General features: G+C 46.8%; 2 long non-coding RNA genes across 8 annotated transcripts in view; both read right to left on the bottom strand.

Moving 5' to 3' along the window:
- Positions 1-14,510, bottom strand: part of LOC138061381 (uncharacterized) — a 95,302-nt gene extending 80,792 nt beyond the window's left edge. For all 5 annotated transcript variants that reach the window (XR_011135090.1, XR_011135092.1, XR_011135093.1 and 2 more), the window contains exon 1: positions 13,870-14,510. This is a non-coding gene — a long non-coding RNA (uncharacterized lncRNA). The remainder of the gene's footprint in view (positions 1-13,869) is intronic.
- A 1,350-nt stretch (positions 14,511-15,860) lies between these two features.
- LOC104138846 (uncharacterized) overlaps positions 15,861-27,892 on the bottom strand; it is a 32,971-nt gene continuing 20,939 nt past the window's right edge. For all 3 annotated transcript variants that reach the window (XR_011135089.1, XR_693005.2, XR_011135088.1), the window contains one exon: positions 15,861-25,892. This is a non-coding gene — a long non-coding RNA (uncharacterized lncRNA). The remainder of the gene's footprint in view (positions 25,893-27,892) is intronic.

Genomic DNA, 27,892 nt, shown 5'->3' with positions numbered 1-27,892 from the left:
ATGTAAATCCAGCCAAGACAGGACGTTTGCTACATCTCAATGAGGAGGCAGTGCGTTCCTAACAAACAACATTGAAAAGCATTAACATGTTTGTGCATAATACCAGTAGTAATGGATGAAAGCTGGAAACCATGGGTTAACGGAACAAAACCATCACAGTCACCTGAATCAAATGCATATTTAATGCTCTCAGAGGACGACTATGCCAACTGCTCAGCAGCCAGGAACTATCTCTTAAGAGCGACTGTCATAAGCTTGTGATCTAGTTCATAAATAATCATTGAATGAAATGATTTATGGATTTGCTGAACTAAAGCTTTACTATCTCTATTCTTTCTCCAGCTCCTCCCAAACGACTTTGAGAGGAGGGCAGCCCGGAAGGAAACATCAGCACTGGGAGAGCTGCCTGAAGGCGCTTTGGAAAGCAAACATGTCTTTGGATGGGCACAAAGGCGAAGGCCCCAAAGGGGCTTGCACGCGGCCACACGCGTTGCATGCTGGGGACATGGGAGAGCACGCTGGACGTGCTCCTGGGAGCTGCCGCCAGTCCACACAGCCAGTCTCAGAGGAGCCAAATCACTGGTGGAGGCCACCAGGAGCCCCTTCCTTGCTGCCCCCAGCTGTGCCCTATATCCAGCCTCCAGAGGAACTGTGTTGATCCCTTCCACAGCTTCCTCCAGGTTGAGGCTTGAGCCGGTCCAGGAAAATATAGCTCAAGGCAGTGATACTTACGTTATTTTCTAGATACTCATCTCAAAAATTCCTATCCATTTTCTCCGGTTACCCCTTTACTCAAAGAGCCAGACAGAATAATAAACTAACACAGTGAAGTATAACATGATTATCACTATATTAAAAAAAAAGTCATCACATTTAAATCATAAACTCATCTAACTTTGAGGTCAGCCCTACTTTGAGCAGGAGGCTGGACTTCATGTCCTCCAGAGGTGTCTTGCAACCTAAATTATTCTGTGATTTGATGGTTTTGCCTGACAGAAATTTTCAATCAGCAGCCACGCTCCTTTAACAGAAGTAGCTTCACATTGCAAGTCACAGGAAAAGAAGTTTAATAGCAGGTACCTCCTGCTTTGAAGCTGCTTTAGGTTTAAAGCTTTAGGGGAAGTAAATACATTTAAAAGGGACTGCAGTCTTTAAAGGAAGGTAGATGATACAATACTGTAGTGTTCTACAGAACTAGAGTCACACAGGTCCAATGCGGGAGACGATGGCTTTCATATGCATCGCTATTTGATTTTATAATGGCATCCAATTACCTTTCAAAGCACGGAAGACACAGACTTGAAAAGTGTACTATTATATATTTTTCTTTTACTGCTAACACTTGAATTTGCCCGCAATGATTTGTGCACTGCCCTCCTCTCCCTGGTAGCACCCAGTCAACTTCCAATGTCAATCCAAGAGGCAGAAGGGAGGCCGTGGTGTACAGTTTTCTTTATCGTGTTATTACTTTATATTTATAAACACAGAGCCGAGCCAGAAAAACTGTGTCATGAAGTGGCAGTTCAGGCTCGGGAGTGAGGTCTGGGAAGCTGGAGGGATGTGGTCTGTGAGGCCGGCAAGGCATGAGCAGCACCAGGCAGTACTGCAGGAGAGGCAGGGCTGCAGTGCTCTGTGGGTAAATAGCATGGATAAACAGCAGCTTTCACACTCCATCTCACCTTTCATGAACATTAGTCAACTCCACAGGTAATAAATCTTGACTTATTCCACGTTTTGACTACCCAGTGCTGGGAAGAACTTTGGGATGCCAGTGAGTAATGGACCTCACGTCCCCAGTGTCCGCAGAGGATGATGCGCTCCTGTGCAGGACGTTCCTCTACGAGTACGACGCGATCCAGAAACGAAGGAACGTGAAGGGAACCACGCAGAGCTGGTGGCCGTTGTGGTGCACAAGTGCCACGCCAGGAGACCCCGCGAACCAGCTCTCCCTCACACAGCCAGCAGGAGCGGGCAGGGACTACTCGCCCCCAGCCCAGCCCCAGCTCGGACCTGCACACCCCTGTCCACACTGCAGTGAGATCCACCCCAACTGCTCAGGAGATCAAGTTCTGCTCATGCTGCACTTTGATGTTCCCAGAAGGAAGGAGCTTGAGCAGTGCAGCGGAGTGTTGTTTTTACACAAGATTTATCAGTACGGTTAACATACTGCCACGGAGCTGCTATTTGAGCATGCCCTGAATGTTAATGAGCATGCACAAAAAAGCTGCTGTTGCAGGTACATGCTGACGTTCACCTTCAAAGAGCTTTATGAACACTAGCTCAGAGATTCTCACCATGTTTCCCAAAGGAAAGACTGGCTCAGTCTCGCAAGTGAGGGATGGAGGCATGGAGGTCACGAACAGGCTTTGTGGATGGCTTGCCAGAGCAAGGATTCCCAGAGAGATGTGGAGGGGTCTCATTTTCACACAGACTTTTGCATAGGATGCATATGTTGTACTGCCTGGGAGGGTCTCATGCTTAAGCACTTGAGACTTCTGGTGGGTTAGGACATACTTTATCTTGGACTCTGTAATTTCTCAAAACTCAACAGAACAAACTACTCTAGAGCTCTCAAACAGAAGCTTTGCCAAATTTTAGCAGTGATGCCTCTCTGACTCCACACGGACATCCCAGGAAGACCAAACAGGAGGCTAGGAAGAGCACAGGAGAAAGCAGCTGGGATCCTTTTGGAGAAATCTACCAAAATATCACAGGAAAAAATAAAGCTTGATGGGGGATCAAAAGATCATCCAGTCCAGAGTTTCTCAACCTTTAAAAATCTAACAATCACCCAAACTCTTTTTTTTTTCTTTTTAAATCCACAGACTATCATATGCACTATTAGCGTAACTGTCTTACTTGCAAACCTAACCAGTATTTAGATCAATGCTGAAATGTTTTTTTTCTTCTCCACTTTTCTTTGTTTGCTTCCCTGTGAAGTGACTTATTTTTTCCCAGTCACCTCATGAGCCACTCTGTGTTGTCCTATGGACACTCCTGGGCCAGAGGTAGTGAAACGTCTAATACAGCCCCTTGGTTCCACTGCAGAGCCTCACCTTCCAGAGTCATGGGTTATATCAAACCCCTCCATAGCAGTCCAGAGACAAAGTGCTGTTCCCTTTGGGACTCTCTATATTGCCTGCCTCTTCTCTATCTGATAGCTCACCAGGCCAGCCGAGTTCAATGTTCCTGTGTGTCCTCACCTCTGTAGTTGTTGCACACAGACATCCTCTGGTGTTGCCTAGTTATATGCTTTTAAAATAGGGCAACCCTTAACAGAGCTCTTGTCAACCTATTCCCTGTTTCTTCCGAGCAAAGATAGGATGAATAAGTTTGACAAAAGTAAACAGGTCTTACTATGTCTGCAAAGAAAAATTGTTCTGAGACACCAGAATCCTTCCCAAACCTCGGTGGATGGCATGTTTTGAAGATCCAACTGTGCTATCAAATAGAAAAGCCCAATAATTCAAATAAATACTATACCTCTGATCCTTGCAGCTTACTATCCTTCCCCAATATGACTACCTCCTGAGCTACCCTTTGCGCTAGGAAAGCATTATCATTACCAGATGCAGAGATAAGAGAATTTGCTCAGCCTCAGCACAAGACCCTTCTGACCTTGCCCAGAAGCAGTCCCACCTGTCCCCAGTCCCAGTCCAGGCCTATGAGTGCAAAGTCGTCCACCCGTCAGGATGCAAGTCCCTTGGGCTCCCACTGAAAGGGACATTTTTCATGTTCAGGCACATGTAAGAGAGCATTGCCCACACCTCTTTCACACCTTCTCCCCAGAGCAAACCCAGCCCATCAAACTTCTTTCTTAACCACAGGAACAGCAATTCTGTGTGGCTTGTGTATGTAACTAATGCACTGAGGTCTGTTTTTTGTTTAAATAGCTGTGAAAAGCACTGTGTGTGTTTTACCCAGAGATATATTACACTTGATTAGGCGGTGCGCTGGAGCGCGAATGGTACAACAGGAGACGGACGTGCTTAACTAGCGGTTTCAGCCTGCACTCCAGTATCAGGAGGTCAAGGGAAAGATTAACTATATCTGACTGCCGTGTCAAAACACTCAATTGGAGCATTTATAAACCCACAGAACTAGTTGCCTCAGTCGGCAGAGCAGATTTATTTCCCTCTGTGTAGCTCCCTCAAAACAAAACAGGGCAGTTGCCAGGGCCATGTTTGCTTTAGGCTCCTTCCAAAGGGCAGAGAGATCTGAAACATTCAGATGGATTCGTGCAGGTTTCAAAGTCTAGCTGTTATCTTCAGCCAAAAACTAAATCTGGGGGGAAAACAAGCAGTTCTCAATTGCACGTGCTGATAGGTGATCCACACCTAGGTAGATTTCAGATCTAAAAGTAGCCTATCTAAATGCCATTTTAATAGAGAAATCCAAATTTCTATTCCCTGCTGCTTGACATGTGTGGCACACGCTTAGTAACTTTGGCTTTATACTCAAAACCCTTGTGGAAAAGCCCTGTTCTTTAACTTTAGGGAATCTTTGGTTTTTATTATTCTATAGAATTTTAGAAGCATCTTCCTTGCATTCTGTGTGGAACAGTTTGAAAAAATCCCTTCCGAAAGATCCCTCCCATTACCAAAATCAGTCACTCTTCAGGGTTCAATGTCTTAAATTCTCGACTGGGTTTTTAACTGTACATAGAGCTCTTGAGGTGCAAGAACAGTCCTTCTCACCTCAGAATAAACCTTTACTGAATTAAACTGAGCAATACTTGATGTGAGTGTACATGACTGCAGTATGTGTCGCTGATAAATAAAGTGGGACCACCTTTTTTTTTTTCCACCATAGCCTCAGCATAAAGAGGGTCACATAAATAAGAAAAAGGCTTTCCTTCCCTTTTGCTGTAAAATTCAAGAGCATGTTTCAGAACGCAGACTAGATTTTATCCAGTTTGTCACATAGAAGTGCACTCCATTTTCCTGTCGTACTCAGTTACCACCACGTGATGTGCAATGGAAGCTTATCCCTCACCATTTTTTTTATGGCTTTAGCATTGAGTACAAGCCTTGAGCCGTCACCAGCACATTGCAAGCACTTTAAGTAACCACTCCCCGTACTTTGCAACGGCAGCGACTTCTGAGTATTTTAAGCCTGCATAGGACAACTTTGGGTGCACAGGTAGGACAGCCACATCCAAGCGACACCACACCTAACTGAGCAAATCCTGTAAACATTCCTACATGTTTCTGGACCCACTCTAGGCCATGTGGACCACCCAGCTCAGACTGGCAGTACTTTTAAGTGCTCCTGCACTATATCCTGTTGCACAATACAGACACACCCATGTTACACCAGCATAGGAGAGCAGACAGGACTTCCCCACTTAAGTCACGGGAATATTTCTCAGTTGAGACCGTCCAGATAAACGAGATGCTTCGTCACCCTGAGCTGTGCTGCAGGGGTGCAATTTCGTTTTTAAACTGCACTTAGCAGCGTTCTGACTTGCAGGTTTCACTTTTTAATAGTAAACACATTTTGTAGGTGCCAGAGCACATTCAAAGCATTTCAGTGGAGTCCTTTTACCTTCACAGCCTGGGGACACATACACTGAAACAACAGCTGAAATCCAATTACTAAGGAATATTCTCAAGTGCATTTCCATAGGTAATTTGTTAGTCTGTTGGAACATGCAAAGTGATTTTTCTCTACTTCTTGATGTTGTACTTCAGGCTCCTTGGTTGAAGATTTCTATCCAAATTGCATAGTAACTACCACTGAAAAGGAATCCACACGAGTCCCCTCCTCTCTAGGAGAGGGCTTGCCATTCAAAGCCCAGCCAGGGTCTCCCAGGATTCAGCTCTTCCCCTTATTTGCGATTTGACAAAAATTAGCAGCTAGCCACACTGTGACTCGGGTTACCACTCCAGCTTCTTATTGTCTAATCAGTTTGATGCATAAAGACATAAGAAGCCTAAAAGTATTTTTCCTTCAACATCCTGTTTATTGATTTAGCAAAGAGCTGACACAGATGTAGAGTTCTAGAGACAAGCAGTAATGCAATTCCTTGATCTGCTGTCACTCACACTCACACAAGCTGACTGCTGCCATAAGGGGAGGAGTGGCAACCTTGCTCATTTTGGGACTGCGACTCGGTTTGCCCTCATTAAGGAGGTCCCCCCAGTTCCCCCGACCCACATCCATGTCATATCTGCCATGACAGCACATCTAACACTGTGACCAGGAAATCCCCATACGTGCAGCATGCTCACAGAGAGCTGGCATTAAACCTTCCCCATCTCCTTTCAGCCAGAAAGGAGGCACTGCGGCACGAAGCAACCCGCGAGCCATCGCCACGTCCACCCGGCACCGCAGCTGGGCCCGGGGGCTCAGCGCACATCCCTGCTCAGGTTTGCCACTGATGCACACAGACACGTCTTTTAACCTGAAGGGGCTTAAAGAAAGGAAAAGGAAGGATTCCTGGGAACTTTTCTTTTCACTGTGTTGTGGAATCCAGAACAGTGAGAATTCCTAATTAAAGAAGAAATTCTCAATTTTAATTCCAAATAAAAAAAGAAATCTAGCTCCTACCTAGCTCTACAAATGCAGAGAGAGAGAAACGAGACAGTTAAACATTTCCATCAGGTAAACATCTGTGTGTCTCCCACCTGCATATGCAGTATCTATTTCACATTATTCTTCCCAAGACCAGAAATATAAACAGAAAAACTCCCAAGACTTGAGACAATAAAATATTACAGGTTTAAAGCATGGGCCAGCCTCCAAGTAAAACAGCTTGAGATCATGTCATGTGCTATATTCACAAGTCAGGATCATTGCGACTGTGGAGATATCATTGGAAATGGATCTATTTTCAGAAAGAAAAAAAAAGAAACTGAAGAGACAAAGTTTGGGTCAGAGTTGCAGGGAGCATAATCAGAAAAGAGCATAGACGAACTGTCTATGAATTCTACAGATAATTCAGGGCAAATTAAAGCATGTGAAATCCTACTGAGAGCCACTGATTTGGAATTATGAAGTTAACTTACAGCAATCATTTTCTATATGAAAGCAATTATAGACAGGTTAAAAGCTTCTGTTATTATGGATTCTGTATGGCTGCCACAGAGGGTTCAGTCTCTCAGGATGAAATTTTAGCCTACATGAAAAGCTACTACATCCTGTATGCCAAATCTTACTCACCCATCAGAAAGTCATTGAACATTATCCATTTTATTAACCAATGCAAATGCACACAGCCGGGGAGAGGTAGATACGGAACATCCTGCTCACCAATAAAACACATACACACAAATCACCATGGTTCACTTCCCAAAATAATCACACAGGCTCAAATGCACAGCTGTGATGAATGGCAAATTTCCAAGTCTTAATGCATCAGAAAGCAGAACTGTTGTTTGAAGTGGTCATCTCTTGAAGGAAAAGGAAAAGTCAAGGGAAAGCATGCAAGAAACTTGCAACTGCCGAGTCGCCCCCCAGGGCTAGCCTGGCGATGCCTGGCAAAAGGCCACCAGCCGGTGCGACAGAGGCACAGGGCATGCTAGGGCCGAGCTCTCCGCTCATCCACAGACAAACAAGGGGAAGCATGAGGCTGGCCGCAGACTGTGTCTAGGAGGAGACAACCTGTCGTTCGGATGATGCACTGGGGACTGGCAGCCAGGAGGCCTGGCTTCATTTGCTGTCTTCCTCCCGATCCCCTGCACTCCCGGCACCTTTCCAGCCCAACAGCCATGCAATGCACACAGCAACCTCCTCCGTTTGCAGTCCTGCTGCTACCGTGGGGCAGAGCTGGGAGCAAGAACTTCAGAAAGCAAATCTTACAGCTCACATTGCTGCTGTGGGTACGGCAGCTTGAAGGAGTGGTTGCTGCTGCAAGGCAAGGCCGCCCCACGAGCAACAGCCTCTTGCATAGCCTGCGCCTGCCCACAGCAGCAGGAGGAAAAAGGTTGCTGGGGGCAGAGCCTTTCCTGGGACAGATGATCTAGGTCTTCTCCATTGTCCCCCAAACTGGGAGTTGCCACCCCCAGCAGCCTGCCACCGGTGCTGCCCTCCTGCCTGTGCTGGGAATAGGCTGGTTCTGCAGCAGGTTCACACAGCAACAGCTTGCAAACGGAGCCGACGAAACCACTTACCAAAACAATCTATTAGACTGAGCCTCTTCCTCCTCTTTATTCTTAATTGGGCTTTATTTCTTCTTCGGTGTTCCCTGTGCAGTTAAACGAGTAGACAGACCTTTTGTTTCTTGAATGAAAATGAGATTTTGAGTAAGACATGCATGGCAAATACCAGAGTGTGTGAGAATATGGCTGTTGTTCACCTTTTGGGGGTGTCAAAAAACAGAAGAGGCAAAATCTACCAGAGACCTGGAGGAAACCAAACACTCACACACTGATAACCTGTTGGTAAGTGTTAGAATGAGGACACTTGATTTCTCGGGGTGCAAAAGGCTGTAAAAGCAGGAGGGGGCATAAAGTGACAACTTGCCTGGTCTCCTTGACCTGGTCCATTAGGAGGCAGTGGTCAGCTGCTGGGCACTGCACCCCAGGGGCCTTGGAGACCCAGGGAGGCATCACTAGGCAGGTGGAGGAAGGAGGCGCTTGCTCTGCACTGGCCAGGAGGCCAGACTTGCAAGATAATCAATACAAAGCTCTAATGGCTAGTAAGCATCCATAATTGATGTTAGCTGTTATAATAAATAAAATTTAGCAGCTAAACTCAGATGGTTATAGTAACAGGGCACTGAACTAAGCAGCGCTGGAAAGGCAATGAGAAAGTAAGACACACTGCATAATGCATGAGAAGGAAACCCAGTGTATTGTCAGTAAGTGCTAAATGCTGGTTACAGAGGGGTTGAAGGCAAAAAATCCTCACTGGATTCAACAGTGCCCGGATCGAGTCCTAATGAGGAGCTGGGCAGCTCGTTCTCATTATGACAATTCTCCTCTTTCCTGACAGAAACCCCGAAGCCTGCTTTTCTCTCTCACATATTAAGTGCAGGTGCAAAGATCTGACAATAAGGCTGTAAGCCTACACAGATGGATCTGTCAAAGGGCATATTTCTATGCCCTTCTCGTAATTCTGTTACTGCAACAAAAAAATCTCTAAACGTGCCACACAGAGCAAGCAGCAGCACTGGATGAACAAGGATGAGAGCCCTTGTGATTTCCCTGGGGCCATACAGAAAGTCTATCACAAAGCACAACTCTACTTTCCCAAGCCAACAGCAAGTGCCCAAACAACCATATCATCTTCCTGAAGCCTTTGGACAACTCTGAGTTCTGGTTCCCTGCAGGGGTTCCCAGCTCAAAGATAAAGACAGTAAATAAGTAAAACAGAGAAAAATTCACATTCCTAGAAATCTCAAGTTAAGGTGGATTTAGTTTTAGGATTTATTATTATAAGAGGTGGGAATGAAGAATACTAGAATGGCTAAGAAGCTTGATCCAAAGAGATACCCTTTGGGAAAAATCCCAGAGGTTGGCATGAGAATGATAGATGAACACAAGGAAGCAACAGGGGAACAAACTCAGTCCTTTTCCCTTTGTGCACATCTCTTTTCCATGAAAGTTCTGTGGCATAGTCAGCACAAGAAATTGCACCTATTTAGCACTATTGATTTAGCTTACTTCAGTAACAAACCACATTAAGTTAAAATCAATACCAGCCACTCTTAAACTGATTTAGGAGTGTCCACACAAAGGGGCTTGCACCAATTTAGAGAGATCTGTTTTGTAACCAATTCAGTTAAAACACGCAATTTAGGGGCTGAGCTGGACTCTGAATGGCCCACAGACCCTGTTCAAGGCACTAATTCCTGAGTTCCATCAATAGCTCACAAGGGATGGGACATGAAAGGTTACTGTCACTGACCAACATCCATCTCTCCTGGCAAAACAAACAGGTCTCTGACTCTAAATGCCAACGAGCCAGGGAGAAACCCAAAGCCCTTGGCGCTAATTTATTCTGTGGCTCAAACTTTGCATCCAAAATGATCAGATTGAAGATGTTGGAGACAAACTGCTCAGAAAACTGCATTTTATTTCTCCCCCTGGAATATTTACACTGCAAGATATGTATTTCATAGATCACTTTCCCCACGATAAATCTGCCAGTGTTGGGCTTCGCAGTTCATTTTGTCACAGCGTCCAAGTGACCACGGCTAGGAAACATAACACAAAAAAGGGTTTCCAAGCCCTGCGTAACACTGTTGCTCAGATGTGTTTTAACACCTTTTGTTGGTTAAATATATAAGGGTCTGTATGTGTGCAGAAGAGGCTTGAGGTGAGTACTGAGGAATGAAGCACAAATTTCATCATACAGCATGACATCATGGTGTCACAGACTGTCCTTTGAACCAGGCTATCAATCTCCTCAGCAAGAAGCAGGGAAAAGGGGATTCTTACTTCAGACAAGATGAGGTTTTAATGTTTAAGAGCTCATAGGTCTCTGTTAGATGCAAGCGCTGGCTGCCAAGGCACAGGGGAAAGGCCACCAGTAGCTCAGGGGGTTGGTATTACCCCCTCCAGACAAGAAACTGGAGCCCAGGCCCTGCAGCCCACAAGGTCCTCCCTCCTGCAGAGGGGTGTTCAGTGGTTCGGCTGGACCCGTGAAAGGTGACATATCAAGAGGGAAATAAATAAATAGACTTTAGGCTTGAGCTTCAGAGAGATACTTTCTTTAAAAGTGTCCTGAACAGGTCACGACTTGTGGATTTTTTGAGCAAACAATCTTGGACTAGCATTATGGTTTATCTACGGCAAAGGAGAGAAGAGGAAAATAAGTTCTTCCCCTCCATTCTTATTTGCCTGGACATGAGGTGGGGAAAAAAAAAAAAAAAAAGAGGCCTGTTTGGAAAGATCCAATGGTGACCACAAAGTTAATGATTTTAAGAGATTATGAGGGAAAACAAATTAAAAAAAGACTTCCCTAAAGTTCTTCTTCCAAGAAGTAGCAGGTAAAATTAAGAAGTAGGCTCCATTAAGGCCTAGGATAGGGGCTAGTTTTCATGCAGGTGCTGTGACAAGGGCTTAGCTAGCAAAACACCTAAATAGCCAGGCTGGGCTGAGCGTCTTCTTCTACAGCTCCTGCTTCTGCAGCTCCGCAGCCACTAGCATCTGAAGGGGCTGGATAAACGAGCCTATGCTCCCTGCAATTACACTCCCCATTTCAGCACAGACAGGGCCTGAAGTGAGCAATTGTTTAAAAACGTGCTTCTCTTCCCACTCCAGCTAATAGCTTAACGCCTTTATATCTCCAAAGAGAGGAGACAGATCAGCAGAGAATAAGAGCTCCCAGCATGCAGGGACTTCAAGAAATCCTTCAGGAAAAAGATCAAGTCCCAACTTTATCTTCTTGGAATAAAGATGGAGGGAAAAAAAAAAAAAAGAAAAAAAAGACCTAGTAAAAAAGCAAGAAACTCAAATATATTCCCATTTTATACCTCAGAGAAAATGTAAAATGGTATAGGGCCAATTTTGTTCGTTCGTTCGTTCTTAAAAACAGACCTTTACATGACTCTTGTCGCTGGGTTCATGGCAGTAACAGAACATGGGACAGTCTCCAGAGCCCCTGCCCAGCACTGTTGAGCCAGAGTTAACCTCCTTCTGAGTCTTTCGGCCCAGGGAGCCACAACTCTCTCACCTTTAATTCCCACAAAAGCTAGCTGTTAATTTATTTCTAGTCTTCCCTCCTTTCTCCTAACTCCTTCCCTGGAGCTGAGGGCATCATTTCCCCATCCTTGCTCATTATCTTCAGAGATCAGAATTAGCCAACCTACTAAAACACTCTGAAAGGCAGCTAATGTCACACTTCTCAGAGTGAACCTTGCTGTTCATCTACCTACAAAATGTGTGTGTTCAGGCATCTTTTCTCCTAACCCATTTTTTAAACCTGCCATTCGGAAGTGGTTTGAGGTTCAAGTTTCAAGCTGTAAATCTGAAGGCCTTTGTGATATTCCGGATACCTGGAAAAGGTTTTGAAATCATTTTTCTCGCTGCTACCAGGTGATAATTTGTTTCACAGAAGACAGAGATAGAAGAGTGTTATTTCGGTTGCTGAATTAAACACAACACTGTTTTGGAAACAGAATTAACCCTTACTGTTTTAAAATGCCTCAGGCACTTAGATTTAGACTCTATTGTTTTGTAAAAATAGCATAAATTGTCTTTTCCCAGAGTAAATAAATAAGGCAAAGGAAGCATTAGCTTCAGCACTTCAGTGCTGGGGATAGAGGTGCAGAAGGATGAATCCTGTTTAGATATCCCACCCCCGGACTTCAAGGGCAAAAGGCACTCAAGTCCCTGGGAACGCTGGTAGGGTCTGAGTACTTTCTTCCCAGACTCCACAACAAATGAGTTCCCACACACACCCACCATGGCACAACTGCTAACTTACTATTTTTATCGTCGTATTTCCACATTAACTGCTCCCACCACCACCACCACTAAGTGCCTAAGCCCAGCTTCACATTGGACGCAAACAAATTCAAGAGGAGTAGCCAATGCTTTTCCCTAATGCTCTGCTGAAAGACTTTATTAGCAGGCAAAATGCTCGCATTCCTGCTCACTCCCGAGACCATGAGAGAGCTGAAAGAGTTGGCATCTGTCATCGGTTTTAATGCTCCGGCTGAAAGACAGAGCCAACGTTTTGTGAACTGTAACGCACTATGACAAATTTCAGATCAAGGACACTGATCGCATGACTGCGATTACCATCAGCCTCCTGATTTTATGGGTAATGAAAGCTAGCGTGCTTTTCACATGGGCTTTTTAGGCCCTCTCTGCACCAGAGGAAAAGAAGGCGAGAAAATCCCACCTGGTAGGTGCTCAGAGGCAAGGAAACACAGAGTGAGAGCCTTTCGCTGGTAAGCACACACAAGGCAGATGTTTCCCCAAAGTGGTAGCCCCCAAGGTAGTTCCCAGGCAGGACTGGTTGCCCTCAAGGCCTCACCGCCTTGGAAAGGCACCGGGGCCAGCAGGGAGGGAGCCTCCATGGCCTGGCCTCCGGCGGCACCAGGCCTCCTGCGTGAGGTCAGCGCGGACCCTCCTGCTGTCTCTTTCTGCCCCTTCACTTTTCTTGGCCAGCTGAAGAAAGTAAGACAGCTGGTGCTTTCTACTTACTGCCAATATTTTTTTATTTTAAATACTAAATCTGCATAAAGCTCATATTTGTGGGCTTCCACAACTGTGGAAACCGTCTTCACTGCCAAATGCTAAAGCCATACCATCATCAGTGCAGGAAATCAATTGATAGTAAGAGGGTGACACATAGTCTAGCCTGTGCCATTTGAGTACGTTTTTGCAGTGCTAAATGCACTCAGCAGTGAGAAGACTTAAAACACAATTGTGAAATATGCCATGTACTGTGATAAGAAATTCATCTCTTTTCACTACCTAATCTAACATATTCAGCAAGGCTCCTGCTATCCTGTTGAACTCACTCTAGGCTAATCTGTAACAACCCATTATGTGCCACATGAATCGCTCTGCGTTTCTCCTCTGCTCTCTCCCACAGCCGCGTTGGGCAGCAACCACGAGAGAAGAGTGAAGGAGAGAAACCTGCAGCGCTCCAAAACGACACCTCCGAGTCGGGAGTTTGAATCCACCCTCTAGACTTCATGGCATTTACAGCCAGCCCTTAATTCAGCTTGATTCTCGGAAAAACGCTACAAAGAAAATCATTTTTGCATTATCCCAGCAAAAGTAAAGACGAGAGAGAGGGGGGGGGAGGGAGAGAGAGAGAGAGAAGAGAGAGATTGGGGTTTGTGGTTTCAAAAGAAGAGCTTGAATGTACATCGACCACATCCTCGCAATCCTGCCTGCTCTCCGTTTCTGACAGGAGTTAAATGCATTTAAACCTTCCTGCAGTCCCCTTATGCCAAACTCTTACCCAGCCAGATGCACTTCCAGCCCCAAGTCAGAAGCAAAGACGCTCCGATACTTAAAGCCGGGTTTGCAATTCAGCAGCCGCTCGCGCTGCCGGCTCTCAGAGCGCCACTGCGCCGCCGGGCCGCGCGCGGCAGCCAGAGCCGTCAGCCCGGGGGCCCACGGCCCTCCCCAGGTGACTTCTCTGCCTCCCAGCACATCCCACGCCAGGTCTGAATGCCTCCTACAGCCTCTAAGGCTGCTGCAGCCACCGACGCCACGCCGGGAGCCGGCGGCTGCCGCGGCCCCGCAGCGCTCGCCCCGCTCTCCGCTGGCCAACTGCTGCCCCTCGTCACTTCCTTTGCCCCTCCTGCTGCGAAGGCCCGATACGATCAACATTGTCCAAGATACCCCTTACGCACAGCCGATGAAATTGTACCCGCCTGCGGTCAGCAGAGGAGGAAGAAGTTTTGAACTGGAAGACAAATGGAAGCAGTGCTCAGACGTGGGTGGAGGAAGGGAGGAACACCCCGCAGGTCCCCGCTTCGCCCGGCGCTGCCGCGGTACAGGATGACGGGGCCAGAAGGGCTCCGGGAAGGAGAAGTAAAGACCGCGTCCGCTGGTGCATGTCCCCCCACCACCCCCATCGCTGCTCTGCCCCTTGTGCCCCACGGGGGGATTTGGCTGCTGCTTTGCGGCCCCGGAGGCGGCTGGGCCTCGCCGCGCTCCCGGGCTGGGTAGCGGGACGGGCTGCGCTCGTCGGGCAGGAACGGCACCCCGGGCAGCGCTGTCGTTGCGGGTTGCTGCCCTGCGACGGCACGGCCGCCCAAAGGCTGCCGGGCACCCTCGAAGGCCACGAACTCTCGCCCCAGGCGCCAAGCCTGCCTCTGTCCTGAGCGGCGTTTCCCGCCGCCCAGCTCTGTTTGCAGTACTGCCGTCGATTCGGTATGAGAGATTAAGAAAGTAGCTTTACCACATCCTGGCACTATGGGGATTAAAAAAAAAAAAAAAACAAAACCAACATTCGTTTAATCAGGATTTGCAAAGCACTGAGAGATACTCAGGCACCATTAAGAGCAGACTAACACCATCATATGCTAACCACTGGGTGTCAAGACGTACTAAGTTGCTTAGAGAGACAAAGAGGCACTTAGCCATAGATATAGAGTCACTTCGCCTCAGGAACGCACCCAGACAGGCCAAGCACCTCGTTTGCACCCTCCAGGGTGTTTCACCGCTCCTGAAGTCCCTCCAGAGCGGAGCACATGGGTTAGGTTTGCAACATCCACTGCCTTGAGATGAAAGCCTCCCTGGGTTCGAACGCACCCGGGGCCAGGGCTTGGCTGCAGGGAGGGCCGGCGGGACCTCCGCGCCCGGGGCGTCCCTGGCTCCTCGGGGTGCCTCGGCGCCCTCTGAAACCGAGGGCCTCGCACCGGCGAACGAGCCCTCTCCGGCGTTCCTTCCTCCGGGCTGAATCGTGCCCTGTTTTTCCCCCTTACCTTCCAAGCAGTAAGCGCGTGCGAGAGGATTTATTACTTTTTAACAAGTGCCACCGAACATCCATTTCATTAATTTACAAGAGCGGGCGGGGGGGGGGGTGTTGTCAGTTTAATAAATTCTCCCAGACTATTCCTCTGAAACAAACAACTTGGTGTGTTCGGGCTCCGGCTGTCACAGCCGAGGCTTTTATCCAAATGAGCTATGCGTTTTCGCTGGGATGACTAAAATGCTTCAAGGAAGAAAAAAGCAAAGAAAAAAAGGAAAAAAGGAAGGAGGGTGGAGAGAAGGAAGCCGCACTCCTCAAAGGACAACGTATCACTCTGACACGTTGTTTGAACTCCCAGTGGCGTATTAAAAAAATACAAATAAACCCTCTGAACCACAGCTGCATCCTTAGCTGGCACCGCTGTGCTGTTTTAGTTCTGAGGGAAAACGACGCTCGCTAATGTCTTTTTCTTCTCTCTTCCCCCCCCCCCCCCCAAGAGAAAAAGCGTTTGTTTTCCTGAGGCCCAGTGTTTACCGTGCAGATGAGGCGACGCCGCTCCCCCGGACCGGCGAGAAAGGGGAGCTTGTGTGGCGAGGGGCGCCTTCAGAGCGGCGCTGTTAGCGACCTGATTTATTGGCTGGGCTGGAACAAATGAAAGAAATAGTCTTGTCCCCCCCCACCCCAAGCGCAGCAGGGCCGCAGATGTGAATAGCGAATACGAAATTCTGCCCTGGACTGCAGCATCTCTATGACAATAGCAAATAAATAGCTCCATATTTGTTTATGTAGTTATTTAACTTTGGAGAGATTCGTTTTGTGCTACCGGAGGAGGAAACGGGGAGGAGAGGAGGGTGACGGGGTGGCCTCAGAGACCCGGCTCCCGCCGGCACCCTTCTGCCCGCGCGGCCCGAGGCTTTGCTGCGGCCAGCCGGGATGGGACGCGGCGCCGACCCGTCGGAGAGGCGCCTCGAGGAGCCCGAACGCGCCCCAGCTGCAGGATTTCACGGAGCGACGTGTCGCAAGCCTGCGGGCGGACGGTGCCACGCAGCAATCGAGGCACCCGGCGGGGGACCGGAGAGCTGGCTTCTGCTGGCGACTTTAACCCGGCTGGCGGCCCCCGGGGAAGCCGCACGGCAGTGCCTCGGCTCGCCCTGGCGTACTCAGAGCGCCAGCCCTCGGCGCTGCGATTCGCGCGTCCCGCTTTGAGGGACCGCAGCGCTGCCGTCCCCGCGGCACCGAGGGCAGGACGAGCGGGCTCCCCGCTCGCCGGCTGCTCCGTCCCCGCTCCGCACGAGGATGGAGAGCGGCAGCCCGCGGGGCCGGTGGCGGGAGGCTGCAGGGAGCGGGAGACCCCGGCCGCGCCGGCGGTCAGCTCTGCGCTGCCCCGCGGAGTCGTGTCACCAGGCAGCGCGTAAGCCAGGCTGTCGGCACGTGGGACAGCCGGGGTCTGACTCCCAGCACACGGTGCGTTAATGACACGGAGTCCGGCAGCGATCCAACGCTCACGGCTGCGGTAGCGAGGGTGAAGAAGCATCTTTGGCCCAGGGAAGAGCGGGCTGAGGAGGAGACGAGGCCAGCAACGGGGCCGCAGGGTGCTGCCGCGGTGGCCAGGGGAGAGGGGAGGTGCAGCTGATGCCCCCCGGTTACCAGCAGGGGAAACCTCTGTCCTCTGCAAAGAGCTGCACAAAGTCACGGCCAGAAACAGTGTCACAAACACAGAAAAGAAGCAGAGACAAGCAGACTGGGGAAACATCGATCCAGGTTACCCAGTCAAACAGCAGCAAAACCAGGAAAAGAAGTTTTATCTACTGGCACCTACTGTAATGCTGGTTTCCATTAGGTTATGGCATAGTGACTTGCACTTTAATTACGCCTCTAGCTTCCCAGGTTTCATTTTACTTTTCCATGTCGTATCACTGCCCTCTCACAGAAAGCAAACCAGAGGCAGAGAAATACCAACGTGGGCAAACACATCCTTAACCTTGCCATCCAGAAGGGTATATCAAATAAACTTAACATCAGTAGCTAAAACACATATGGTTCTCCCACCAGGCTATTCTCTCCGCATGTTATCAGGAATAAACCTTTCATTTGCACATGCATCTCCGAGATCCAAATCTAAGACTGCATCTTTCCTTCTGCTAGAAACACTGATAGATGGTGACAGTGAAACTTATAAAGCCAGAAAATAAAACCACAATAAAGACACTTGACCCCAAGCTGGAGGCAAACAGATAGATTCACCTGTGCTCCAGGCCCATCTGGAATTTGTCTCAGGATTAGGTCTCAAGTTGCAGACAATCAGTGTCAGATTTACTGAAGGCAAGAGAACCAGCTGGGCCCTGGGGGACTGTCTTGAATAACCTCTAGCAGGGAGAAGCCTACCTGCTTCTCTGGGGGAGGAGCATCTCTGTAAAGATTTCACAAAGCACCTATCTGCATTTGTAAACAGACTACGAAAACATGCCCTTTTCTGACCAAAGCACCTGGAAACTAGTTCTGTTTCCTTCAACCCGATATACCTCATCTCATGGTTTTGTACATCACTAGGGGAAAGTGAACTACAATCTAGACCCATACACAAGGGCTTTTTCACTCCAGTTCAGGCCCTGTGCATCTTCCCTGGCTCTTGATGACTTGTAGGCACAGGCCGCTCACTGTTCTCTGCAACCTCTCAAGGCAAATATTGAAGGTAGAGCTAGCAGATATTTGTTTAAACGTCTGGCAAATACATGGATCTTTTATCAGTAAGTGTTCATTTTGATCTGTTTTGCTGTCAGATAAGAGTAAAAGCAAAGTTCTTTGTTTAAAAACTGTACAAAAATATCAGCTTTTGCAATAACTACTTTTAAAATGCTCTAGCTTTAGTGGTTTTTTGCCAAAAATCTGAACACAGAGAGGGAGAGAGAGAGAAATTATTATTTTTATTTTTGAAGAAATATTTGCCGATGGTTTCCCAGGACATTTTTAAAATCTTCCCATGAAAACTGACATTTTTGCTGCTTCTGATTTCTACTGTGCTCATCACTGCAGTATCTAAGCGCCTCACAAATCTTAATTAACCTCAGTCATCCTGGGAGGTAAAGACATATTAATAATCCTGTCTTGGATATGAATAGACCAAAGCAGTGAGAGAATAAGGCCAACGTTTCATATCAAGTGCTTAGACGTAGGCCCTTAGTGACCCAGCCTGATTTCCAGAGCACCAGGGTAAGTGGGAGTTTCAGGCCTCCGCACCTCTTACAACAGTGTGTCAGGAATACAAGACGTGGAGAAGTGACTCCAGGAGCTTGTGGCAAAGCTAGCTCTACTGGAATACGTAGGCTAGTTACAACTTATTATTCTCATTTAAATATTTCTACTCAACAACATGCAACACCCAAGCCACCAGATCAGTATTTTCAAAAGTATTACAAGATTTGAACCCAGAATAGTGGTATTTCAGGCTTGACTTCTTATTGATTTCTCCACCTCACCTTGACTATTTCTAGGTTTGGATGCGGATCCCATTACTGCTCCTGCATAGCAGTTACTGGGCTGATCTGCACAGGATACGTAAGATAAAGAACTGCCATTATTCTAATTTCACAAGTGAGGACTGGAGAACAGATAAATTAATTTTGTTAGCTGCTATCGCAAGGAAAGAGACACCCTGAGTTGGTCTCAGCTTAACATCCGTTCGGTTGTTTTACAATTTCTGTGAGATATCAGCTAGGATTTGACCTTGTAGCTACTTGAGCAAAGATAGGCAGCTATAATACTGCCTTCAAAGAGAGAACATTACACGGCTGCTTACTATATCATGCAAAGATAATACTAACATGCGTTTTAAATTATGCATTATAAAAGAAGGCAATTCGAGATTAAGACTACTCATGTTTTCCCCTACAGAAATTTTCACTCTTTTTACAGTAGCTTTGGCAGAGAGTAAGACTCGCAGAATAACAGTTACTCTCTTGTATTTCCCCTCTGACTCTCTCAAAAGGCAGTGTCCTCACTTATAGAGCCACCTCAAATATAACGTATGTGACCTTGCTCCTTTCTTCCGAGGAGCATTAGCCCACGAAACGCAATGTCAGGTTACTTCCAAAGCCTCGTCCACAGGCAGTAGAGCCTGATCTGTGACTTCTTACCGATAGTGGGCTCCAGTTTTTTGTTTTGTGTTTTTTACTGATAGACACATGGCTAAGACATCACTGTGTAGCAGCACAGAAAGTCCAGTGACTTCGCTTCTACAGACCAGGCTGACATCTGCCTTCTACTGCCTTCAATAGGAGATTACCAACTTCTTTTCCATTGACCATAGCCTCCCTTCCTTCCCTCGTTCATTAGGAAAGAAATACATTTCAGCCAATTAGCTAATAATTAAGGGTCACTTCAAGGGCCTCAGAAGCTTTTAGTGCACCCATTCCCAAGCTACGACTAGCTCTCCTTCCAACCAGCTAGCCATACATTTAACCAGAGCAGCTATGCTTGTCTCAAAGAGCTACCGAGACATTTGATAGCCAGCATGCTTTCTTGTAGTTCTTGTCATCAGACTGATGCGCGAATATATATGACATATGTGATATATTTCACCAGCTCCGGTACTTGCCTCAGTTGCTGTTCTCCCTTTATCTCTCCCTGCCGCAACAGAAAAACACTAACGCTAGGAAACCAGCATTCTTGGTCTCCTGCCAAAGTCCCTTCCTTTCTGCAAATTGCACGAAGAAGCTTTATGACACCAGCCTTTGCACTGTTTTTTTTTTTTCCAATCCTGTCCTGATTCCCAGAGTCCTCTCCCTCTCCTCACCCCAACCTATTTGCAGGCCCTGAGCCATACTCCATTGCACCTGCTGCCTTCCTTTGCAGGCTCTCCTCTCGCAGGGTATGCAGTTTCCCTCACCTGCTCATTTGACACGCTATAAGCCTTCTGTTTGCTAAGCTTAGAGATTATTCTGCCAGCCAGGAAACCATGTGAGACTGGTGGCAAGACCTGAACTGAAAACAAAACTCAAGACAATAGCATTCACAGAGGCTGCAAAACTGCTCAGATTAGTAGCAGACTACAAAGAATCTTTTACAGACAAGCCAGCAGCAAACACTTTGCCCTCCATTAGCTGTCACTGCAAAATGAATTTGCTAAAGTCAGGCACCAAGGGGAGAAGAGCGTCACCCAAGGAGAAAACCCAGCTGAAACCAGTCCTCAGCTGGGAGGCAGAACAGGGTGGCCTGGGGAGCCCAGAGCTGGTCTTCCCCAACAGCAGCTGCAGCCTGAAGCTGAGCTTCTATCCCCCACGCTCCGGCTGAGCTGCTGATGCCCGTTTTTATTTCCGCCTCTAGAGCAAGACACAGACAGATCATGACTTAAATTAATTGCCTATGGAAGAAAATAAGTACTTCCCTGTTCCTCCTCCAGCACTCAGGCCTAACGGCAGTGAAGCCCGCAGGGCTACTCACCCATTCACTTCTCCATCACAGCAGGTGCCTGGGGAGGATGTGGGACCGCAGCCCACCAAAAGCTGCAGCTGAGAAAGCAGGGCGGGACTGGTAACGCGCTGGAGATGTTGGTCAGCAAGACATGACTGCCTCCAGTTAAAAGCAGAAACATTTTAATAAGAAATGTGCCTCTGAGTCACAATGCTCCAGGGACCAGTGGTGTATTGTTGGGGCTTATCCACCAGCCTTACTCGGGGACTCTCTTAAGGTCAGGATCAAGGCTTAAAATTGCTCAGCTGTGAACAGAATAAACACTTGGTCATGTTTGCTCACTCGAGCTAAAGGTGATTCACTCGTAATAACTTTCAGAGGGAAAATTATGTGAGTAATACTTTGAGAAAAAAGGTATGAAAAATATAGAGAGGAAAATTTGTGACATATTTAATAATCATGATTCCTGACAGAATCATGATCCTCTTAAAAAAACATTTCTAAGTAATATTCAAAATTATTTGACTGCACTGTTCTGGAGCACGCTAACCCTAAAATGTTCTGCAAATACATTTATGTCACTCAGTTCTATCTATGTTTAGCAAGTGTCTTGGAGAACACATTAAATACTTCAGCTACTAAAGCTAGTGTCAGCATTGTCCCAGGAGTCTCTGGAATTAATGATGTAGTTAACCACATCATGGGAATGCTCATATTAATCTCCCCGGTCTCGGCAAACCTCATTCACAACTCCAGAGCCACAGGGTGTCAAAGTCAGTGTATTGGCACATTTTCAATGGCTCTCAACAGTCAGCGCTGGCAGCGCAGCGAGAACTGCACCTCAGCTCAGCTGTGCTCCCAGCTCCTGCCGAGCTGCAAATGGAGAAGCAGTCAGGAGCCCCTGCCCAGGGCTTTCACCAACAGCCACCTGCCTCACCGACAGTCAGCATCCTCTATCCCTGCTGGGCTCCAAGTGGCCACCACACTTCCAGTCCCGGAGAGAAAATACAGGCTGACACCCTCTGCTCTATATGATAACCTCAAACTAAGCAGTAAGAGACACAGAAATCCCTGCTACTGGCTTATTTCCCTGAGGCTTAGTATGGGGGGAGCACATGGAAAATCTGGGTCTTTTTTAAGGAATCCTAGGATCTCTCACACCCCAAATAGCCTTCCTCCTTCTGCAGAGAAAGCAGTGTATTGTCTGCTGGGGAAGGAAAGAGTGAAATGATTAGTCCAGAGGTCAGAAGACCTGTGACCTGCGTGGGCAAGGGAGCTGATGCCACCAGCCAGGCTTTCGTGTTTCCCAAACAAGGTATGCCTGAATAGGAGAGCTCAGGAATGATGGGGAAATGATGGCAACCAGCATTGGCTAGGCCAGTACACCAGCAAAACACGAGTGGGCCAGAGCACTGACTGGGAGACTGGACACCCACACCATGCAGCACAGTCCTCAGCTTCCCAACATCTAACTAAATTAGAGAAGTAATGAGGATGGCTGGTGCCTGGAGCAGATTGCAAGGTATCCATGGGACAGCTGTAAATACCATGCTAAGCAGCAAGCTGGAGCCTTGGCTGCTTACACAGCTCTCCAGCCAATTTGCATCACGTCTCCATGTGAGCGAGCTTCCTTCCAGAGGCATCCTTTTCTTCCTGTCACCATGGTTTACCTGCTTGCACATAGCTCACCCGCAGAACAATTGGAAGGTTTTACAAATAAAGACAGAGTGCCTGAGGATGCAGGAAATGCTTCTGAGGTAGTAAAACCAGGGTTCCCTAATCTGCCTTCCTGGCCAGTTTCCTTTTGGATAGTTCCCACCTGAACTGTTTAGGATGTTTATTGCAAACTGGAATTTGCCTTGTCCTTTATGACCAGCATTTGCAGTCACTCTCTGTGTGAGGATCCAGGTAGAACAAGAATGTGAGTTTACACCCCAAAACATGCCAACATCTACCACCAGCGAGAAATGCCCTTCAGCAATGCCCTGGGACCTGTAGATGGAAGCAGAAAGCAGAGATCCCCTTGGCAAGCCTGCGCCTGCCCCACGGATTGAGCCAGGCTGGCTCTCCATCAGTGGTAGCAGCACAGAGTTCGGCACAGGCTAAGTGGCTACATCCCCACAACTATGCTTGGCAGCTCAGGTTCGCATCCACATCATACAGCTTGCCATGTGTTAAGCTCATCCATGTGGGAGGCAATGTTCCAGTGCTAACAACTATTTTAACACACAGTGCTATACTAAGCCCAGTGAGGCAACACCATCTCTGCCAAGAAGCAAAAAAAGGTTTCCATGCCTATTATATTCCATCAGCAATCCTAACCTCTTCAAATATAATTGCTTCGTAAGAGATATATTGTTATTATTAATGTATATAAAATGCACCCTTCTCTCCTATTCCTTGTTTCACACCTCAGCCTAATGTTTGTGTCCTTTTGTGTGCAGAGGCTGAGGGGTGTGCTATATTTTCAGCAGGCACTCTGGGAAATTTGACAATGGCAGAAAGCTCTTGGTTTTCTTGGCCACCATCGTCAGATTAATGTGCTTGCAAGATAACCTGTTGTCAGAAACCTTAGGGGAAGTCCCTACAGAGAATGCTTTGGAAGTGAATACATTTACGTATTCAGGTTCTGCTTTCCCTAGATGGGTGAAAAGGAAACTTGGGCTACTGCTAACTAAACTCAAGAGAGTGAGCAGAGATCTGCAAAATCTCTGGGAGCAAAACTGGGAGTTGGAGCCATAACAAGGCTGGGTGTAGGTGGAGCCCTTTGTCTACACAAGGTATGTAAGTTAGGCCTCAGAGTGATTTCCACAATAATGCAGCATGACTGGGAGTCCTGGTTATTTCTCCTGTTCATACAGCTCTTTGCATATGCCAAGATTTTGGTCTTGAGGACAGGCCAAATTCCTGGAGAAGCTCAGAGCTTGAGCTCTGCAGATCAAGTTTTAAGCTAGCTGGCACCTTTTAAGGGTGGATTTTCAGCACATTAAGGCATTTTGGGGATCTGAGAGAAGTTAGAGTTTCCCCTGTACACAGTACCTTTCCTCTTCCTTAGAACTGCTCTGTGCCACTAGTGGCAGTAAAGAGCGTTCCCAAAGTACAGGTCTGCTAGCGCACAGGGTATACCCTTTGCTTGTGAACTACCAGCCAGTATCTCAGAGTGAGACATTCTGCTCTTAGCCGTTATTTTTCCCTTGCTGCCCTTGTTATTTTGCACCAGGAGGCCTCGCTAACGCGGTTCAGCAGTAGGACTCCTGACATAGCTGTAATATAATTTTGCATGTGTTAATTTCATTTCTTGGCTTTGCTTAATATCAGTTATTATTCTGCTGAGATTGTAACTAGGAACGGGTGAAGCTGGTTCAGAGAAAATAGATGAGCCCATGCCTTTCATTTTCCCTCTCCTCCCAGCTGCCGTGACCTTTGGCCATTATTAGTACCAAAATTGAAATAAGTCTTTTCTTTCTGATGCTCTGAAATATTCAGCACTGAGTCAAATTTATGAAACGAGGGAACTGATTCAGACAGCCACAAGCTATGGTTTCAGTTCCACCTTAAAGCAGCTCCAGCTCGCGTCAGCTCTTTTCTTTCCTCCTTTTAAAATGCAGCTGGTAGCACGCGGTTATAGGCCAGGCTGACACAGGTTGGAGGCTGTGGAAAAGCCTCCACCTGATGCTGCATGGAGGCCCCCGAGATCTCCCTGCCTCCTCCAAAAGCCATCCTGGGGTGGCTGGCTCCTGAGGCACAAGATGGTTCTTAGGCACAGAGGGAGATCGCTTCATAGTTTTACTTGCTCACAGAAGAGTCATTGGCTGGTAATTTCTCCCCTAGAGAAGTAAAAAAGAGTAAAAAAGGTCTTGTTCTAGGAAGTGCGCTGTGCAGTCTCGCATCTCTGCAGCAGGCCTAACGTTAGCCACCACCATGACAAATCCTGCTTGGACATCACTGCAACCCGCACAGTTCCCGGATGAGGGCTAATTGCATCTGTGTAGGCATTTTTTCCAATCTTGTCATGTTTCTGCACCACAGGTTTGTACTGGTACAGCGACCTCGGCGTAACTACACCCATACAAAGTTCTGCGGAGTAGCTTAGCCAAGCCCTTAGGGAAAAAGGCTGTTATGAGTTCTCTGAGTCACTGGGCCTTCCCCAGTTATTCTTAAACCTGATACAGATCCATACTTCTGCTGAAAGCAAAAATAAAGCAGCTGAACAAGTAGCTGAGAAGGCACTTTAAAGACTTCTTCATCAAAGGTGATTCAAAATATTTTCTAACTCTGCATTCTTTACCATAAATACACCACCCAGGTTTCCAGGGGCCTTTGGGGTAAAAAGATGGGTGTTGTAAGGAAGCATCTTCTCTGCCAAAGTCTGACATTTGAGGAGCTCCTACTTGCAAAATAACACAGGCACCTGTTGTTTGTTTTGGCAATTCTGAAATCACAGTGTTCCCACAGACTACACATGCATACGCTGTCTCTGGGAGAGCTCTCACTCACACTGCTGCAAGAGATCATGTTATTTAAATAAAAAAATCCTCAAGGTTTCTGAGTGGTTTAGCAAAGATTGCATGGAAAAACTACCTTGCCACTGTTAAATAGCTGACATTCAGGCCCAAAGACCAAGAAAGTTGTCTTGTCTTGTCTCCGTTGGAAGAAGGGCATGCTAGCCATGACCACAGCTAAACACAGCTGCTAGGAACAGAAATATTTCCTTCCTTGAGAAGGAAAAGTGGAATTTGCTTTCAAAGTACTCCTTGCTAGTCAGTTCCATGGACACTCCCAAGTAACATGGGACCTGCCTGTCCATTAAGTGTTTTTCAGTCACCTGCAAATAGGATTTGACTCGTCTCCAGGCAATGACAGGCTCAAATCAGAATGATGATCCAGATTTGGAGATCCAAAACATTTAAAGGTGAATCAAGAAAGCTGACCAGTCCTTCCCAGCCTTAACAAGTCCATCTGAGTACTGGCAGTTACATTTGCTGGCTCAGAAGGGATGAGCAGCCAAGGCTGCTGGGCCAGTGAGGCTCACCAGCTAGTTACGCAGAGCGGAACAGCTGAAAGCAGACCAAGCTCACAGTGACTCTGGAGCAGAGATCTGAAATTCCTCCATGGCCATAGTCTGAAGGGAATAGGAGTTGCACCCATACAACCTGTTGGCAAAACACATAAAATCCAGATGATAAAAAACAAGCTATAAAACAGCTAATTGCTAGCGCCGATACATATGTAGGCAGGCTCAAAGATGTACTGGTGTGGGAGCCTGGGTTAATGCTGGGCAAGGGGACTTTCAGCACCATGCAAGGAAGAACAGGACAATTACTGAAAAAAGGTGTTTTGTACTCCTCTAGAAAAACAGTGAACCCATGGATTTTAATTATAGCGTTGCGGATGAAATAATGTTACCTTAACACCAGTTTGTTGCCTGAAACATGTTTGTTTTGCATAGCTTTTACTTAGAAAATGTTTTCAGACACCCAAGACAGTTGTGATTACTCACCACAATGTTCAGCCTTTATCCATATCTATCTCACAGTAGTTAATATACATAAGTCAGCCAGGCTTAGCAAATCTTTGCCCTTTTCTACATTATTGATCTGACATTTCCTCTAGAGTATTTCATCTGAGAATTAAATTAACACTGTATCTATGGACACTACCTAGTTAAAACGGAACAGCTGCATAGACTGGCATACACTGTTTAGTCAATCACAATCTTTCATTTATTAATTTGTGAAACCTTGTTGTTATTTCTTAAAAGTGCAAGATGCTACTAGTAATGCTAGTGAAAACTACCAGACTCATGATGGCCAGCAGTCTCCAGCTAACCCAGAAAGCTTCCTCCATTCCACAGGGTCATCATTTTGCAATTCACAGGCAATAATAACATGGTGTTTGCTTTTTTCCAGACATGTTCTCAGGAGAAGATATGCCTTGACGTTAACTGTGTTGTGACCAGACATACCAGCCCACTACTAATTTTAGGACATCTCCATGGGTCCCCTAGAATTGTTCTGTGTTAGCCATGGCATCAGTGAGAAGGAAGCACAAGCGTGAAAGGCATTTTGTTAGCAATTTCCTTTACTTTTCATGCTCACTTTTTCAAGCTTAAACTACCAGGTTATTTCCACTGTTAAATATTCATTTTCTCTTTTGCTTTTATGTTACGGAAACACCATGGAAGGATCAGTAGGAAAAACAAATGACTTTGAAGGGAAAGGACTGTCTGGCCTGAGGAAGAGGTGTCCTTAGCACAGATTCAATTGCCTGCCTGGATTTATAGGGCTTTCTTTGGTATTTAATAAAGATTGCTGTTCTGACAATAAAGAGAAACATCTGCTGCTTTGTAAGTGTCTGGCCTGCTTTAACAGCCTTTATTTTTGCTTCTTAAAATAACAGTTTGATTTGATTAAGACTCAAGCAAGTACTGCATACTATACACATCCCCAGCTCATTGAAATCTTACCTGGAATCTTTAAAAACAAAAATAACAAAAAACAACCCCCCTCCACTGCATTAAATGAAAGTCTGGAGGACATGTGAAGGCCCAAAGACTTCAAAGAAGCATTTCCACGGACTAAGACTTTAGATAAAGACCTTTATATTGCTCCAGCCACAAGAGGCCTTCAGATGGGGTCTGTGCAATCTGCTGTACACACAGGCCCAGGCTGGGGGCTCGACTCAAGAAAAGCTTTTCTGCTGCTTCTGAGTCAAAGTGTCCTGGCACACAATTCCCACATGGGCTAAAGCGGGGTAAGACGTCCAGATTTTGACTCTGGTTGATCTTTTACCCAGCTGAAGAGCAGAGTGTGCAAAAGCTGCATGCAGCCACATAACTTGGAGAAGTCATGAGAAACTGAGGATGCTCTAACCCTCACAGAACTGGGCCTTTAGACTGGACCAAGATAAGCTTTCAGTTTGTTTAGCAAATCCTGAGGAACAGTAATAATTATAGAATAAAGGAAACAAGTTCAAGCTGATGCTTTTTAGTGTCTGCAAAGCTCTGCAAAGGAATCAATGCAGACCTGTTGGCTTCTAGCTCCTAATTATGCATAAAATATCCATAAGTACATAAAAATCCTTGTGACACATGCATTGCTGCAGGTTATGCCTCCACAGGGTATCTACAAAGAGGTTTTCAGTGTAAGATTTT

Source organism: Struthio camelus, chromosome 17 (assembly GCF_040807025.1).
Source record: "Struthio camelus isolate bStrCam1 chromosome 17, bStrCam1.hap1, whole genome shotgun sequence".
Taxonomy (NCBI): domain Eukaryota; kingdom Metazoa; phylum Chordata; class Aves; order Struthioniformes; family Struthionidae; genus Struthio; species Struthio camelus.
The sequence above is the reverse complement of the archived record's forward strand: the minus strand, read 5'-3'. Positions and strand labels throughout refer to the sequence as shown.